General features: G+C 40.6%; 1 protein-coding gene across 1 annotated transcript in view; it reads left to right on the top strand.

Annotated features, from left to right (window-relative positions):
* The first annotated feature begins 457 nt into the window (after positions 1 to 457).
* zfhx3b (zinc finger homeobox 3b) overlaps positions 458 to 19,950 on the top strand; it is a 260,384-nt gene continuing 240,891 nt past the window's right edge. Inside the window, exon 1 of the mRNA XM_049718658.2 lies at positions 458 to 750. The gene's annotated coding sequence lies outside the window, so the exon portion shown is untranslated. The remainder of the gene's footprint in view (positions 751 to 19,950) is intronic.

Raw genomic sequence — 19,950 nt, 5'->3', positions numbered from 1 at the left:
GCATGGCTTTTCAGCTATCTCAGCCTCAAGGCAAAATGTATGGGGCTGCTTGGCAGCATTACCTTCTCCTGGAGACGACGAACCGCCTCAAAGAATGTCTGCGGAGGGAATGCCTATGAGTAGAAATGGGGAAGGAAAAAGCAGGTTTGGGTTGTGGTTGAGGCTGATGGGAGGGGGGCCAGGGTGGGGGCTTAGCGAATAGAAGCCGGCGGGGGATAGGTGGGGGGATATGTGTTTGATTTTGGGGAGAATTTGGTCCCCGTGTTCTTTGTAGAACATTTAGCTTTGACCCTCCCTTGCCTCCTTTACTCCCTCCCACCAACAGACACACAAGGTCCAGCTCATCTGCGGGCTATCACACCAGTCGGGCTTTTTTTTTTTTTACGGTCTGCACATGCTTCCCAATACATATCTCTACGATATGGCTCGTATATGTCCACACCATTGCAACAGGCACACACTGAGGGAGGAGAGAGGCAAATAGGGAGCAAGGGGAGAGAATGAGAAGAGAGAGAGTGACAGCAAGAAGAAGAGAGGGAGAAAGGTAGAGTCGGACTGAAATAGGAAAAGGGAGGGGGAGTGCTTTTATATGTCGGTTACATGTTTATAATGCAGTGAAAAATATGAATTTATTTTTTTAAGAATCACCCAAAGGTGTCATATTTGTGGTGAACTCGCCCAGGTAGCTTGCAGCCAAAAGCCCCGAGCAGAACTCTGCGCTTGTGCTCAGCAGACTGGAGGCGACCTGCGGTAAGTTATGGGCTTCTTTTCTCTCCCTCTCCTTTTCTCTTCCTCTCTACTGCCGCTGATTACGATGCTGCTGATTGATTGGTTAGAGGCTGTGGATTATCACGGGCCGCTCGTCACCAGGTACCTGATGATGAGAGGAGGGGGAGATGGGTGAGGAGGAAGGGGGAGGAGGAAGATTGAGGGGAGGGAGGGCTAGGAGGGATGGAAATTAGATGAGCGCGGCCAATACTCACAACACCACATCTAACTAAGTCGCTCTGATTTCTCTCTTTATTATGCCAGAGCATATTTGTGTTGTGTATGTGAGTCTGGTAAAAATGTATACTGGTGCGTTTTCGTATAACATCTTCGTGTGTGCGTGTGTGTGTGTGAGGTCCCACTCGGCACACTTTGTCAGCTGGCTTTCCTGAGTGAAGCTTTCGGGGAGTGGTTTACTGATGAGGGGGAAGCCAGAGGGGCCTTTTTTTGTGAATATGCAGATGAGGGGCACGTGTAAACGGGAGGGGGGCTGGACGGGAGTGCGTGTGCCACGCGTTCTACTGTTTAGACGTTCTCCGTTGGGAGCCTGATCCTCAACAGATTGCCGCCTCCCCGTGTGATCTTGCCACCGCTTTGTTTAGGGCATTCTTTGACAAAAATGGCGGAAGACGAGCACTGCCCAGAGAGCAGAGGGACTCGACTCAGTTTCAGAGAGAGGAGGGTTAAAAAAAAAAAAAAGGCAGATGTCTTCGGGGTATATTTTCAACTCGTTGACAAGATGTGATGATTGCTATTTTGTGCTTCGCCTCCTCCCGCTGTACGTCCCCAGACATTTTTCCAAGCCATTTGCATGTCAAAGCAGTGGAGGCCACTGCACAGATTAGGATGAGATGACATAATGATGTAATGAATTAAAAGCTCCTGTTTAAGCTCTGCACTTTGCTGTCCAGGGAAGCAAGGATGGAGGGAGGGCAGACGTGGCATGTTTTCTTTTTACGTTCATCTCTGAGATGCTGATTGAAATAACCTTTCCCTCTTGATTTGATTATATTACAAATGAGTTTGTGGCTAGTTTAATTGTATTTACATATTTTAGCTATTCCCCCCATAATAATTTTTTTGATTACCGTCGTCATCAGTTGTGCTACTTCAAGTACGTCAGTTACGACTCGCAGTGCAAATTAAGCAGTTTAATTATTAACACAATTGTAGTAATTCATTCACATTGTTGTAATATTTTAATACTATGCACAAATGCATGCAATGTTCATTTTTGGTGATTGGAGAATTTTTGACTTTGTCGTTTTTTCATTTACATTAAACTATAGAGGATTTGATTATAGTATTGTCAAAATGCAATTGCATGCATGAGTTTTGCTTTCACATTGCCATGGCCTGTAGACGGGCGCAACAAACGGTGACTTTGCGGTGCAGATAAAAGTGTATGTTGCATCGATTGACATACTGGTCAATGAATTGTTTTTATGAAGATAGAAAAAATGTGAGAAACCGCATCTGAGGCGCTATGGAGAAAAACACACCTACTGTGTGACAGGACTTGGAGTGTGGCACCCTTGTCATCCTTTTGATAGGACCCCTCCTGCTCTTGCACACACACTTACACACATGCATATACACCTGCTTGAGGCAAGTGCAGTGTTTGGGATAGCCGCTATATGGGCATCAAGAAGACTAGTTGAGGAGATTGATTTCTTTAAACTTCCCTCCTGTTGTCCTTGTTTGAGTAGTCTTGATGGTATGAGCAACTTGGGAGCCCGACATCAATAGTTAATGACACCATGCTGCACTGGTGTAATTTAATGGAGAGTAATTATTAATTCATCGAGCACCAACATAAACCGAATATCAACATATGCAGGTGGAGTCAGTGTGTCTAAAGCGAGGACTGACACCAAAATGTCATGCGGTCGGTCCTGATAGTGAATTTGGAAAGCAAATGCATTCATTTATTCTGCCGCTTTCTGATTTGTGGCCGCTGCCCCCCGGCTTGGCCCCGCGGCCGCGTCCGGGCGGGTGTGGCCGCGTGGAGTCAGCTGGCCGGTGCAGCCCGTAATGAGTATGCGCTATGACAGCTGGGATAAAGTGTACGGATGCGTTTGGTGGGAGTAATCAGCTGCTGACCATGGGGTTCGAGGGGGTGATGTGAGGCTTTATGACTGCACAGCTCACGGACACGCACGCCGCACGTTCACACGCACACACACACACTAAGCTCTATAGGGACTCCACGCTTCGTCTCACTCTTGCACTGGTGAACACGGCCTGCGCTTTGATTCCCCCTTTTTACCCTCAAAATGTTTTCTTCAAAATATGCTTCTGATACGAGGAAAATCAAGAAGAGAATTAATTTCATATTTGGAAATGTAAATGAGCTGTTTTTTATTAGTACTAGGCAATGACACAAAATAAAATACATTTTGTTAAGGCAACTGAGAATGTTTTAAATAGCGACACTTTGCTTGTTGAATATAGCATCATTTGAATAAGCCTTTCTTAGCCCTGCAATATGGAATTATATGGACAGCAAAATAGAAACTTCCGGCACACACAAAGAAAATAACAAATTATAAAAGACATCTATACACATTTAGCTGCACAATAATATCGTTGGATGTGAAAGGAGTCTGTCTATACATGAATAATTACTGTAGATACACAGATCTAAATGTGAAGAGCAAAAATAGTCAGCTCCATTCAGTGTTACAAAAATAACTTCTCTCTACAATATATATGCTTGTGATTGCATCACTAAAAACATCCTAGATATTTTAATTGAAGATTTTTGGAAATGGGTGGCTCAGTGATTTGCAACAATGGGTGCGCATTCAACCCTGCTGCTAATTGAAATTGAACAGTAATAACTGCATAAAGGCCCCAAAGTAGTATTGATCAACTAATACACAAGCAACTTTCATTTTCTTCTCTACTGTTTTTCATTCTGAACCCCCTGCTGTGTTGTGCTGAGCTTCTGAATGTTTTTGAGTGCCTGGACGAATGGTTACCGAGTATGATATTACCTTGCTTTCACTTTCATCTCCCCGCTTGCCACAAACACAAGTTTGAGTGCATGTGTGAGAGTTGTGGCCCTTGAACTCCTGACCCCAGCGCTCTGGCCGGCACTTTTCCCCATGCTGCTTCTCCAGTTTCACTATAGTCAATGACGTGGATAGGTGGGAAAGGGGATTATTGGTATTGATCTACCCAAGGGGATCATTAGGCATCACTATCAATTCACAGCTCCTAGAACACAGCACCAGCCCATACAGACATTGCCAATTTGTCCCCATTAGAGAAGAAGCTTTGCGGGTGTCTGCTGTGAGAGCTGCTCGGGCCTGGACGGCAAGCAGGCGTCAAGTGACCATGCTCACGCTGGTCATCTAAATCATCACGCAAATAAACATTCAATGCAATAGTTATTTAATATATACATATTATCAAATATATGTGTATAAAATATGTATGTGTGTCTTTTTCTTTTTAACTCTTTGGACATTCCACTTGTCTGTAGTTTCTTCCACATATATAGTACATTATTTACCAAGGGGTAATTGGGACTGTAATAGAATACTTGAGTGAGGCTTATGCAGTCTGGCCCACTTATCTGTATAAGCTGGCTGTTCTGGAGACTAAAGCTGTCGGATCCGGTCTCGCTGACGTTAACTCTCTGCCAAAGTCAGGTGTTAAGGTAGCAGCGCTACCGCTTTTTTTTTTGCAAGTTATTGGAATTTCATGCATAAGAAGTTGATTAAAATTGAACATTTGAAAAAAATGTTTTGGGCTCGTCACAATCGGCACATCACTTTGCATTTTATATCACAATGATAACAAATTCAGTGTGTTTATCTGCTTTTATCTGCATTAAAATATATATTTTAAAAAATGTATACAGTATATGGTCAGTATAGAGACTTTACGTACTGCACTGCCATCTGTTTCCAACTACCTAACTGAGACATGACACACACACACACAGAACCAAAGAGTCGGCCACATTTGGTGTTGACCAAGCGGTTAAGTGAACAGCAGGTGATTGTTTTTCTCACGCCCCTTGACCTCTCCCTGCCCTTTTTTGGTGGTCGCCAACAAAATCTAAATCATGCAGAACGGGGACACCTCCTGCACTGATTGTCCTTTCACTTTTGCCTCATCCGCTCTGAACATTCGTTTACTAACCATACACTTAATACACACTGTGTGTGTGTGTGTGTGCGCGCGTGTGTGCGTGTATATATATATATATATATCTATATCTATATCTATATCTATCTATATCTATATCTATATCTATATCTATATCTATATCTATATCTATATCTATATATATATATATATATATATATAGATATATATACTATATTATAGTATATATATATACTATATCATAGTATATATATATATATATATACTATATTATAGTATATATATATATATATATATATATATATATATATATATATATATATATATATATATATATATATATATTAAAAAACACAGAGTGAAGGAAACGATGAATGATTAGAGAGCGACCAGGGTGCGAAGGCCAACAGATCTTTTAATCATCTTCGAAATGATCAAAAACATCTGAGCAAGCACTTTGCCCTCTTTCCCCCCCCCCCCCCTCCTGACTGATCTGGCCCTGACTAGCGCAGACATTAACACCACATGAAGACCGGCGTGGAAAACGTACTCCTCTGGAGCAGCACATGGGGCCCTCACAACCTGAGCTTTTTGCATGTGGAAATCAAAGGCCCGGTGGTAATGACTTCAGTGTGGGCAAAGTGCAGAGATCCTTTTAGCTCCTATTCCCCCGTCAACATGCTGCTTTAACACATCCTTATTCACCGGCTTTTCACATGGCACTGCGGCGCTCTCCCACGCGAGGTCATTGACCACACCAGTGACATGTGGAGCCAACTAGTCATCCACACCTCATCAAGTACAACTGGAAATAGAACCATGCAGAAGTGCATATAGGAATCTTTTTAGATTGTCAGTTAAATCATCTAAATCATAAAATTTCGTCAAAATGTGAAATGTTTTTTGGCTGCTTTGATGGAGGGCCACCAACAGAGGGCAGTGTGGTCTGACTGCAGAACTAGAGGCTTGATCACAAAAAGACAAAGAAACGTCTCCTGAATAAAGTAGACATCATTTTTCAAATATATATACTGTCAATAAAAAACACAAATAAAAAAACATGACTAATTTTCTTTGAGGTTCTTCTTAGTGTCCTGTTATTTGATTTTTGCTTGTTTGTATTTTTGTCATCTAATTGCTAATTGCTTGTACTTTTTTGTAATGGTTTGCATCTATTGTTCATGTACATGTACAAAGTGAGTTTGCTGAAAATAATGTCATCTGAAGTAATTACATTACACAACAAAAGCGCAAGGGCATTTGTCAAATGAAAAAGTCCATAGGGTTCATGATTATGGGCCATTTTGAGGCAGCGGAGGCAGTCAGTCTGGGAGTAATCAGATAAAAACAATAGTCTTTCATGAGCCTTAAAAATGTACAAATGAAAAATAAACAGAAGCCAGCAGTGGGAGATATGCGCACTTCCGCTTGTGTGGATTTTTATTTCAAGCGGGGAGCCACCGTTCAAACTGCTCCAGAGTGTGCATATGTGTCAGCCTGTATGTTTTTTTTTCTTTGTGAGCCTGTAAGAATGTGTGTTTTTAGGAGGGGAAAGAGGAGATGGATGAATGGGGGAACTTCAGGGGCCCCGGGTGTTTTAATTACCCACTGCTCTGTCGTTTGGTCCGAGCTGACTATCCCTCCCCGGCTTTTATCCCCGTCTCATGATTCCAGCGCTACCTTTATCCCTAAGCCTTCAGCTCTTCTGGCCAAACAAAGAAAAAAGGGAGGACAAAGAAGGGGTTTTAATGCCGTAGCTATGCCACATTTACCATTAATATCCCTCAATCTCCCCGCCTTTTTATGTAGTGCACAGCAGAGTAACCTCAATAAAGTGACCCCAGCGATCTGTTGGGATGGAGGATCCTCTTGTACGAGGCTAGAGCTCTGGTGTAGTTCTGCTTAAAAGCTGAAGTCAAGTGCTGCCAGCATCCTGAACAAGTGAGGTGAAGGAGCACATTTTAGATCTTCTTTTTTTCCTCCTCCCTTCACTTGTTCGCACTGCTCCTTTTTTGCCAGCAGATCATCCAAATGCCAAGCGTTCCGGGAAGACTTCTTCTTTTTCTGTCTGTTGACGCTGTTGGCTGACTGGCGCCTTTTGTGGATGGACATTGCGGTCACATGACCTTGAACGAGGAAGCATTTGTTGAGCATCCACGAGCAATATGAGCTACTTGCAGAACAATATTGAATGGATCAAAAACTTTTTGGGTTTTCTTTAGTGTGTCAATTGGAATCATATTTATTGATCAAGTATATTTAGAACACAAGGATTATATCTCCGGTAGCTGACGGCAGCATACTATAAGAAAACATCTTAAACTGTTGTCATCAATCGCTATGTGCATGTTTTTTTTTTTTTTTTGCTTTTGATTAAATATATTAATGAACTGTCACTCACTGTTTAGTTTTTAAAAATAAGGATGGAAGAATCCCTGCTACTGCTCCACATTTTCACTTACCCTGTATTTTGTTTGTGTCTACGACATAAAGGCCCGTCCGTGTGTGCATATTTTCAGTATTTTGTGGATCCCTCTGCGTTGGTGTGTAATTTGTTGACCATAGTACATCACCATGACAACATGGTTTTGATGTGGTTGCCTTCCTGACATACCCCTGTTGTTTGGGGGTGGGGGGTATTTTTGGTCTGGCGCTGTGGTGAATTGCTTTACCGCCTGTTCAGTCAGCAAGTCACATGGAGGAAAAAAAAAAAAGGTGTTGGAAGGTGGTAAGGGAGGGGTCTGCATAGTGGGGGGGCAGTATGAGGACTCTAATGGGCGTCTGGTCTGCTTGTCCTCAGTCGTGGCATTAGAGACAAAGCAGATGAATTGTGCAATGGATTCGAAGAGATTGAAGACAAGTGCATGTCAGTAGCCCCTCCGTCCCCCCCCCCCCTCCAGGATCCCTCCCTCTCTATCTCGCCTTTCTTTTTGTCTGACATCTTGGAGGAAAAAAAAGGCGGGCGTGACAGCAGTGCGCCGCTCGAGCAAAACATTAAAAACAAAATGCAATCCTCACCCATTTTTCTTTTATATTAGATATTCAGGCAGACATTCGGCACACGGATCCCATATTAATTGCGAGACGCCACACATGACAAATGTACACAATATTAATCGCTAAGCAAACATCAAGGACATTTTGATTCATGCTGTCTGAAATGCTTGCAATAAATGACAGCATTTATGCACAATGCATTTGAAGAAATGAGGCACTGATCTAATCAGCTTTAAAAGATCCACTGAAATCAGTTTTCTCACTCTTTTATTTTTATGTGTTTCCATGGCAAGAGAAAATATGCTCTTCTGCTCTTTGTCCTCTTCACTTTGAGCTTCAGCGTGTGGCTGTCCCTTGCAGTGGCTTTCTCAAACAAGAGCAGCATTTTAGCATAAAAATTCAAGCGCCCCTCCCTTCCAACCTGACTGTCTTGAGCAGTCATTCTTTGTTCTTTCGAGTTGTCTAATGCGGCTCTTTTGGTCAGACGGCGTCTTTTGCTTGAGTGAAGGATTGTGATTTTTGGAGATGTGTTTTGGTACAACAGCTGTTTGTTTGGATGTAAACCTTACTCTGGAGTTTTCGCCTCTGAACTGCATTTGAGCTACAATGAAAAAGCAAGATTGGTTAAAAACAAATTAGCCTAATAGCACAATTGGCTCAAGTCATTTTAAATGGACTGTCCCAATATGCCAATGTGCTTGATAAAAAAAATTGGTAACTCAACGGCATAATTGCCCAAATCATTTTTAATTTACTGTAATAAATCAAATAAAATAAAAATACTGATAAGTTATGGTAATCCGCAAAAGTTAAATGAAGGCAACCAGACTTTTGATGAATTTATTTTTCTTCTTTCCCCAAAACAACTTATAGGCAAATCTGCTACTAGGCTAACGATATGTTTCTCTTTATTTCTGTCAAGTGACCATTCTGACAGCACTGGCCTGCCAACTTTTGTTTTGCGTTGACTGCATTTATTATTCATTTTTACATCACTTGTATTTTACTATGAATAATGGAAGAGGTATGAGAGGGGGAGGAGGAAGAGCTATGAGAGAGGGGTGCCATGCAGCATGTGTCCTTGGCTCTTGTCGGCTACTGAGCTCCTTCGAGTGAGGGGAGCAGATAGGGGCTCGGAGGAAGCCAAGATGTACCTGGTGTGGGGCCAAGATCCATGGTCCTGCTTTCTCCTAGCTGCAACACTTGTTGAATTTAATATCAATGTATAAATCAGAAGCTCCCTGTCAGACAGACAGCACAGCCATCATTAAATTCAAATGAGAAACAGGCCTCTTTGGATCCAATTTTAATAAAAGCAGGTAATCATATAGGTAAAAATGGGTAATCTTTATACAACCCAATGTCTAGTTGACATCCGTTTTTTCCAAAAGAGATAGAATCTCGCATTGCAGTTGGCCAGAATTTTCAATTTGTACCTCATCAAAACACCAGCAGATTTTTAATCAAATTTTTGCAGAAAACTGAGATTGTCCCAAAAAGCTTGACTGGGCTGGATGCACTCGCGTCAGTTCTGTGCGAGTCTCAGAGATCAAGGCAAGCTATTCACACTACACCAGCTAACTAGCAATGGGTTGTAGTTGGTGATCTAGTGTGACTAAACACGTGGAGTCACAAAGGAAACTGGGCCCTAAAAGCAACGCCTTAGACCTCTCAGCCATCCTCACATGTAATTATGTCATCACTTAGAAAGTATGACAATAGCCCTCTCCTCCGACCAATAAATAAAAAAGTGAATAAATAAATGTAAGTTAAATATAAAATTAATTAACTCAATACAAATCTTCACAATGACTAAATCCAATCAATCATGTGACTTGAGCTCTTAAGCAAACTTTTTAACACACGATGAGATCATGTTAAAAACAAACAGAAGACTGCTAATCTTGTTTTGGTTAAGTCAATCTTCTGCTAATTCATCTTCTGGTTTTGTGCATTATTCCACATATTATTGTTCATATCTTTTTAACCACTTCTCCAATCCTCTTTTGTGCATTACATTTATTCTGCCTTATTATAAAACAGGGATCAGAGTGGTTTACTGTTTCAGGTGCTTGACATTATTGTGCACCATGCAGCATGTGATCAGAAGAGGGCACTATGAGTCGCTGATCAGCTTTCTCTAAAATCTTTTTTTTGTCCTGTCTGCTTGCTCTCCCTCACATACTTTTCTTCACTCAGTAACAGCACTTTTTTTTTTGTATTTTGAAGCCAGAGCCAAAATGAATCTGTCATGGGGAAGAATACACAGGTGGCCAGTGAAAATATGCATAGTTGTGTAAATGTAGATACTTGATACTTGCCTTCACTTGCAGGTGCAGAAAGGTGCATTTAATATTCGGCTGACACCTAAATTTTCAACATCATTATTCCTCTATTCATATGGAATTCATTAATGTGTATTTTACTTGCAAGCAATGTGTGGATTTGCACATTTTTTAGTCATGTGTCAAATGTAAAATAGGTATGCATTTATGGATACAATAATATGACTTGTCTAGTAATATTTCTTGAATATTCAGTTAATGACTATTAAAAGTGTTTAGTAGTATTTCTTTGGATTAATATCACTATAAAGTGCATTTGGTAACCTTATTAAAATCTCTATTATACTAAAAATGTAGTGAAATAATAAAACTTGTCGCATAAGTGACCAAACATACTGCTACAGTCTTTCATTTTATAATATATGCCCACTCCCAACCACGCTTCGGTGCGTTTGATTTTGGCTTGTCCCACACACTGCACCGTTGCTACTGTGTGTAATATTGTGGGCGGCACGGTGTAGCATTGGTTAGCATGTCTGCCTCACAATTCTGAAATGTAGGGTTCGATTCTGGCCTTCCTGTGTGGTGTTTGCATGTTCTCCCTGTGCCTGCGTGGGTTCCCTACGGGTACTCCGATTTCCTTCCACATTCCAAAAACATGCACGGTAGGCCAATTCACGACTTCAAATTTTCCGTAGGTATGATTGTGAGTGTGGAGGGTGTGTGTCTATATGTGCGACCGGTTCAGGGTGTACCAGCAGGCCTGTGACCCTTTTGAGGATAAGCGGTTCGGAAGATTAATGAATATTATTAATATAAACGTGTCTACTCTGTCATTGTGTAATCCGACTTTTTTTAAAAATACCGTTTCTGTTGCTCAAGAGCAACACATCTTGGTATGTGGTATTCAAAAACCAATTTCCAAAGTTCCTTGAAAGTAACTTTTCAACTTTTTTTTCTTTGTGTGATCCTTCAGTTTGTTGCTTTTTTCCTCCTACCAGTGTGATACTTGCTGCTCCTTTGTTGCAGAGGAGGACAAGTAGCAGCACACTTCTACCATCATTTGTCCTCCTTTTAATAGTCAGATAATCGCGGTCATCTCTACCAAGAGCATTGTGTACTCCACCGGCAGGTCATAGGAGACCCCCCCCCCCCCCCCCCCATCTCCACCCCCACCCCAACCTGTGTGTTTCCCCTTCTTCTCCTTGCCCCCTTTTCCTGTTGCTGCCGTAGCCCGTCAGGTTTCTGCGGGCCCCTGCTGCTCGGCCCTCTCCTTCCATAAATCTTCATATGTGTTTGAGGCAAGGTGGAGGCTGCAGACAACAATAAGCACTCGTACTCTCCATCAAAGGGTTATCTGACTCTCACAGGCACAGTGACAGAGCGCTCTATGACTCTGAACAGGGAGCCAGTGCTGTGTCTTTGATAGCCAAGAAGTCCATTCATTTATTAACAGACAGCTCCCCAAACAAAATCCTCCAAAGTTGCTCAAACAAGTTCAAATTGGTGAAAGTGAGAGATGGTGTAGTAAATTTGGATGGTAGTAAAAGTCAAAGTAGCTTAATTTATGTGGAACTTGTGTCTTTTAAACCAAGGACGAGTAACTGCCGGCCTCAGGATGGCCTTCGATTCATTTTTGAAAATGAAACCGGCTACTGTAGTGTAGCAGTTTTAAGTTGCAATAACAGTATCCAACACTAGATGGGAGAGATTGCTCAAGAGCGCCTTCAAACCCAAGACTCTATTTTTTAATCAGAGAAGAAAGGAGAGTGGCACCTGACCAGTCAGGTCAAGAAAATTGTGTCTTCCAGATAAATTCGGAAGCGGATTGCATATCTGGCTAGTTAGTTTAGAGAAACTATCAGCAATTAAATATTTCGTTCAGATGGATGAAAAATCATGTCCCTTTTCATCCATCAAGGTTCCCCTTCCTGTCTAATGTTCTAAACTCCTCGAACTTTGCTACTCATGGCTGTTTTACTGTGGCTATTGTGTGAAAAGGGGGATTCAAGTATGAATGTTCCTCATTTTTGATTCTTGATGTTGTATTTTTGTCACTAAGTCTGACTGTATAAGGAGCAGTATTTTTAGTGTGTGTGTTGGGGGGGGAGGTGATGATGCAGAGGCCTATTCCTCAGTGCCGTATCCGCGTGTCAGCCAGGACTGCTGTTATGGATTACCGAGCCCAAATTTTGCACCTTAAAAAGTGAGGATGAGAATAAACCTTTTGTTCGTGTCACCTATCATCTTGAAATATTTACCGTTCCTCGCCCCGCAGCTCCCTGTCCCCCTCCGGTGTGATAAAATGTTTCTTGCTCCGCGTCTTAACCCTTTCCTCCTTCATCCCACCTCCAGCTCCATCTCCGCCAGGATCAGACGGAATATAAACCTGCCCAAATCCTGTTAGCTGCATCCATTTCTCCCCAAGGAAGCCATTTATGCCGGGTGGTTTCTTTGGAAATCATATGAGCATTTGACCAGGTGTCTGCGAGACTTTTCAGTGGCATGTTTGTGTGTTTAGTGTGTGAACTCCCACTGTCGTGTTGTGTTCTCGGTTCCGAGAGAAGAAATGCATGCGCATACTTTTGCTTTTTGTATGTCTGTGTGGTGTAGACTGTGGCTGTGCTTACTTTTAAGAGAAAAGGAAATGAAATTCCATGCCGAATGAATTATGGAGAATGTATCGTTGCCTCCTGTGTGTTTTTCAGTGTGTGTGCGTGAGTGAGTGGAATTCATGTGCCAAAATAAAACAGCAAAAACTGCAGTGGCTTTTTGCCGTTGTGTACTGTATGAATCGCCTGCAGTTGCCTTGCAGCGCTGAATATTTGGGTTTCTCTATGTATTTCTTCTAAAGACAATTACATCACTCGGCGAAGGTGCACCTTATCTGTTTCTACCATTACTTTCTTCAAAAAATACAAAACTACAAGAAGTAGCAGCCAGATACATGTTTGTAAGAGGGTGTCGCAGTGCCTTGCACTGGAGTTACTCCCCACACATCTTAATGTTCAAGGGGATAGCTGTGGAGATGCAAACGCTGTAGTTGTATGCGTCCAAAAGACCAAACAACAAAACTAAACAAAAGTGACCTAATGCAAGTTGAATGTCTGATTGAAATGTTTATTTTAATAATATATATTTTATCTTATTTGATCTCATTTGATCTTATTTTATCATTTTATCATTTCTACCTAATTTAGCTAATATCTATATCTATAATATATATCAGTTATCTCTAATAAAATATGATTGGATCCGTATCTCCATACAAGGGGTGTGATTCAAATCAAGGACACCACATTTTAAAGTGTTTCAATTGGATTCACTCATACCTTTTAAATCAAAAGCGATTTTACAATTTGGTTTTTGGTACAACGCTGCTTCCCCCCTGTTCAACCCATCTTTCCTGTCTTGTTCCTTTTCCTTGCTGACTCTTCTGTTCTGGTCTTTTTTTTTTTGTTCTTTTATAACACGAATTAATCTCACAGAATATTACTTTTGATAGTAAACTATGAGGATGGGTTTCTCTTCTGGCCATCAAGTCACTTCCCATTTGTTCGAGCTTTTCTATGCTGAAAAAAAGTGCTCTATAAATAAATCGTTTTGACTTTGCTTTATTGGGGTGTTGGGGGGGCCTTAGACCCAATGTGGGGGTTATGTCGAGGGGTGATCATAAATATCAGGAGCTGCAGGGAGACAAAAGGGCTAAAATGGAAAGGCTTTGCTGGACGAGGGGACCCGGCCATGTCTTGTACCTCAGCCATTTTTCTAGTGCGCTTAGAACTCAGTCAGGGGTTTAATTGGAATCCAGACTTCAAAGGAACCTTCGGCCCATCCCGCATCCCTCTCCCCTCCCCTCACCTCCCATCTCCACCCCAGTACTAACTCCCCTGGCAGCATCCACTCTCGTCCATCGCTCAGACACAGACCGTGACCACTACAATATCAGAGAGCGCATCATCATGCACGACCTCATCTAAAATTGACTTTGGCACTATTTGCAAAAGATTTTGTCTTTAGGTGTGTGGATGCTCTTGTGTTCCAGTCAGTCCGGATCCATGTTTGTGTTGTAAATTGCACTGCCATGTGTGTTTTCATACAAGGGTGTGTTTATTTGCTGGTTATTTGGGATCCAATAGTTCTATGAGCAAATATACAATTCATTTCATAGGTTTCAATTTATCACTGTGTATCACTGAAATTGTTTTCAAACAAAAGGTTGGTTCAATTCCAATACCAAGTAAAGAAAACTGATATTTTCTCAACTTTGACAACAAAACGTTATTTAAAATAAAATAAAACGAAATAAATTGCTTCTTAATAATTCCATTCACCTGAATCTCATAAGCAACCAATTACCAAAAACATTGGAGAAACTTTGACAGTTACAAAAGCCTCTCTAGTGTTGTATTGCACACGTTTTATGACAGCTTTCCCCCATTCAGTTCGATTTCTAAGAATTCTTTGTGCTGATACTCTGGCATTTTTTGGCTTCTATGTAAAGTAATGCATGTGGAACATTTCTGAACAGAATTCCTGGTTAATTCTTTTTCAATGCCGCTATTTGGCAGCATTTTGATAACCGATGAATAAGACAGAATTGCAGTTGCTCGTCAATAAAAGAAATTATTTTGACAATCACATAAATGGGTTGGCATTTGTTCAGGGTAGTGTTTCACCAAGTACCAGTACCAGTATTGAATTGTGAATTTTAGGTGGCAAAATACCATTATTTCCAAATATCGGCACTAAGGGGAAAAATAAAAGCAAATGTGCCCAAACTCTGTCACAGCCATCGACTGACACGTATCAGGTTAAATTGTAAATAAATAAATATCTGAGTCTGGTCGTGACCTTCCAACTTTATCGAGTACTATATATTTTTTTGTTTTTTTATAAAGGGTGTCTGCACATTTTGAGCTGGCTTCCTCGCTCGCTTCCTCGCTCGCTCCCCTTCACTGAAGCATGTCCTAACTCACTCGCCGCATTTTAGTAACAGAGACTGTGCCCCTTTCAGTTTCATCAAGTGCTACATGTGAACTTATAAATACTGTTAGATACTATTGTAAAACACTATCTATACGGCCAGATGAATTCAGAATGATCATGCGATCGCTAGCATAGACGCCAGAAATGTATTTATTGTGTGTGTCGTGATCACTCACTCTATAGTATACCTCAAAACGGTCTTCTATGAGTTGTAGGTTACAGATAGGCCTAAACTCCCCTAAGTCCTCTATACTATATATTATTTATTAAATAAATGCCTTTTTTGACACTATTAAAAATTAACAGGATCCTTAAAGCTGTTGTATTGGATCCTAATGCTGTGTGTTGTATGTTTAAATGTCTCGAAGCCTCAAGTTTGCCCTCAAGCTTGTAAAAATGCAGGCATTTATAAATGTCAGATAATATTCCACGACGCAGAATCTTCAAACTATAAATCCTTATCAATCACACCTATGGTGGTATTTAAATGATATTATTCTACGGGTTAGCACATCACAATTTTGTTTGCCCTTTAGCTGCTGTGTTTAAAAAGGCTATGCAATTATAATCAGCTATGTGATACATAATCTTAAATGGCATGTTATTTTGAATATAATCTTAATCAATATATCACGACAGACTTGTAAATAAGAGACACAATCGTACGTGCCAGCTGCTGAGAATCATTGAATAGTCTGGTTGCTAAAAAAAAGTTTGTGGTGGATTTAAGTCACATAAACAAGTCTTCCTGCATAACGAGTCTCCATTGAATGCAAGGATTTCACTTAACTTGTAAGTGTATGATAAATTTAATTTTTTTGGGGGGAAGCATTAGAATTTGTGTTGAAGGAATAAAGTTTTCACAAATATATTATCAGGGGTCTCTATCAGGAGGTTGAATTGTAATTTTCTCTTAGCTGAACCTCAATAATTAGACTGTTTGTAGTGATATTTATAAAAGCCTCCCCAATACTTTTCTTCAGCGTGCAATTTTTTGAAAAGGGATATACAGGAATTGTGAAAGATTTTTATCTTATTTTAACAACGCACTATACATATTTTTGGGGGTTTATGAATCACTGGTCAGAAGAGCACTATGTGATATTTCCTGTGGAAGATGATGTTGAATCAAAGTTAAAGATTAGGGTTTTTCATTTTCCTTTTGGGGATTTCGCACCAGATCAGCTCATCACAGTGTATTCTGCATATAGTAAAACAATTTTTTCTTAATATTTGCATTGGTTTAGATGCAGGCCACCTAAGGAACCAAGTGAATGTCCTTGTGTGACTCTAGAGGGGTGACATTTGAGTGGACTCCTAAGTGACTTCTGATATGGGGCTAGGCGATTAATTGGCGCTTATGATTAGTTTTTTCTATTTTTTATCAGCTTCGATAGTTCTAAGCATGGCTTCCCTGACGCCATGCAATTGGTGTTGTCCAGTTATGGACTTTTCTGACCCTATGGCAAGTAATGTTAAAAAAAGCAGCCAGCCACTTTAATTTCTGCTAAGAAAGAGACAAGAACAATATCATGTTGAGTTTTCCGTATGGCAAGCTGGTGGAAAGCAAGGCAGTCACAGCCTTGCGCTGAACAGTACCAGATGTGGTGCAAAAGCGGAGATTTATGGACTTGTTGGAAACTTCTGACCCAAAGTATGTCCTTCCAAACTACTAATATTTTGCAGAGGCCACCTTGTCTCACCTGTACAACTCTATTTTGTGCAATACAACATATGAAATTTTATTTAATTAACTCATTCACTGCTAGCTGTTTCAAAGCAGAGTTTTGATATTGCGACTCCCTTTACAGCCTTTTATGACATTATATTGTGTTCTGTGACAATACAGCTGACCTACCAAAAGAAAGAATAGACTCTCTTTTCAACAGACTAAAATGTTTGTCTAACTTTCCCTATGTGAAGAGCCTAAACGTGTGTGACTCCCAACATATTGACAATCCTCTTCCTTATAAATGACATGACAAGGTTCCCCGCCTGTATCTTTGACTCAAAAGCTGTGCTGATCTCAAATTCAGAACTATCTTAAACCGCAATCTACAGGGATCTACTATTCATTAGTGGTTTAAAAATCTGGATCTCACTAACAGCGTGAGACCCTCTCCCCCTTCTTGAAATAAATGTACTTGATTAATGTAAACAATGCATCAATGGTTGTTATTGGTTGAATTCCAGTTGTCGATAATCAACATCCACAAAAGTGAAGGAGGTAAGGACCGTGTTTACATGCATGTTTTGACTAGATGAATATTTTCTTCCAAGAGGAAGAGGAAGTCCCTGTTGCGGTGTTACACTCTGGAAGCTAATAGTATAGATTCAAGCACTGATAGAAGTGAGATAGAGGTGCTTATTTTGCATCCTGTATGAAGGCATGTTTGCTCATAAAAGCCCAGGCCGTATAATGATGCTTGAACAGCCACTTTTGTCTGAATTTATCTGCAGACTAATGATCACTTTGCCTTCGAACTTCATTTCCTCTCAACGTTAGATTACAACTGTGTTTTTCCCAGTGATGAAGTGTTAAAAAAAGAGAGTCAAATGTCTGAGGTACATTTGTGAAATGAGGCGGCATAAGTCCAGTTTTTCCAGGCAATTGAATGAATTGTTAAAATAAGATCTTGAATGTAACTGAAGTATTCCCATCCCTTGCCGTTTTTTTTCTTCACCTCTTGTCTTGACTTAGGCTGTGTTGCAGGGTTAGAAAATAACAGCTCTCTCCTGAACAAAAACTCCTGCATTGTATTTTTTAAGAGAATAGTTTTTTGCGATGCTATTGTGTTTGCACAGTTTGCTTTGTAATGTAATTACTGCCACCCACAGCCAAATCTCGACGCGATCACTTCTCGATCACTTCACAATCAGCAGCACAAATATTGAACAATTCTTCAAAAAAGAGCTTCCAAGTTATTTAAAGCCACTTACACCAGACAAACTAAAAATAAAATGTTGAATTACACCTTGATTTAACACAGCCGACAACATAGTGATTGGTAAGCCTTTCAGTCTGCTCGTGCAATGCTAAAGTCTTTGTTGCGGTACGATAACCCTTTAAATAACGGATTGAACAGAAATGTTACAGCAACACAGGTAGACAGACGATATCATGATATTCATTATATTGTTTATCTTCTGCAAAGAGTGTCTCCTATTAGTGCCATACTGATGAGTTGAGTGGAACTGAGACGTCTCCATGAACAGTACATCCATCAGTCAATCTTATCCCTCTCTGTGGTCCAGTTAGGTGGACAGGAAGGAGCAAAATATTGGTCTTTCAATTAATGGACACAAAAACTGTTTATTTTTAATTATGTCATTATCTTGTTTAAAAATAATATCTGTGATAATTTTCTATACACATAACATTGTTTGTTTTTTTGTGGGGGAAAGCTGTAACAAGTTAGTAGTATTTCCATTCATTTTTATGGTAAAAGTGTTCTGACACTTGTGGTCATGAAAGTATCAAATTTTTATCTCTAGGCCACCACTGTATATGAATGTTTTTGTTTAGTCTGACACTGACAGAGGTTGAGAAAACGCTTTTGCTAAATACTTTGAGCTAACAAGGCAAAGTAAAGTCTCCAGCCATGAAATGTGCTTCAATCGAACGCTTTTCCGTTGCTCCCAAAGTGAGACAACTGTTTTCACCGCTTGTAACCACCCTTCCATTAACAATGACCTTATGCCTGAAAAATCAATTGCCTTTCACAGTTAACTTCACGAGCCTACTTTTGATGAATGGAAAACTATTTGTCTTATTTTTCCCGTTTGTTTAGATGATTATTCTCAGCATTTAACTGCCTCAAAATACTGAATAAAGTCAAAAGTTGGTGCAGTTTTGGCATCATTACAGAACATACTTATCCTTTGTAAGTTTTTGACTAACTGTTCTATTAAATGTTGTGATTGACACTAAAGAAGGTGCAAGAGTCCAGAAACAATGGGGGAGTTGGATAAAATGAATTAAACAAAACAAAAAACCTAAGCAGAAGATGGCTGTTGGCCTGTTGCAACCTCCTGAGGTTTCATTGAGAGGATATAGTGTCCTTTCTTCTCAGTCACATTTGAAATTAATATTGCATGAAATAAGGCAGCCCATAAGGCTTTTGTAATCACGGCAGGTTAATAGAGGGAGTAATATTCCTTTTTTCCCTCTTTGACAGACTCTTATCCATGCCGCTCCCCCCCCCCCTCTCAATCACGAGTGTATTTGAAGCAAATGCTGCACTCGTGTTTCTTATCCCTTTAAATTCTTTTCCCCGAGTGCTTTTATTATTATAAGAATTTATGCTGCATGACTGATGCAGATCTTTTGGTGAGAACTAATTTCCCACTCTTAATAGGATGCAGAATTTTGGGGGAAAATACAGCATCACGTTCTTTGTTTGTTTTGTCTCTCCGTTTTCTGCTGTGCACACATGACGCAAAACATGGCCGCCGCCTGTCAGAGTTCTAGATGTCATGTAATTGCATGTAACACCTGCAGCATTCCTTCAGAGTAAAAGCGTTCTCCTGATGCATTGAGGCCTGCCGCTCCCAACGACAATACCGCTGTACATGTGACACCTCTCACATGGCTCCCCGCGGATCATTCTTTATTACTCCCATCTCGTGTCCATCAAGGCTTGGTCTGCTGACATTATGGCACCTAAGGAGAGAATAGGGTAGAGAAAAGGAGGAGAGCAGTCACACTTACGGATATATAAGCTTGACAGACTTTCCTTCTGGCAGAGTGGGGACACGTAACGCTTGGAGACAGCCAACTCCAGAAGTA

This window comes from Syngnathus scovelli, chromosome 4, assembly GCF_024217435.2.
Source record: "Syngnathus scovelli strain Florida chromosome 4, RoL_Ssco_1.2, whole genome shotgun sequence".
NCBI lineage: Eukaryota > Metazoa > Chordata > Actinopteri > Syngnathiformes > Syngnathidae > Syngnathus > Syngnathus scovelli.
The sequence above is the reverse complement of the archived record's forward strand: the minus strand, read 5'-3'. Positions and strand labels throughout refer to the sequence as shown.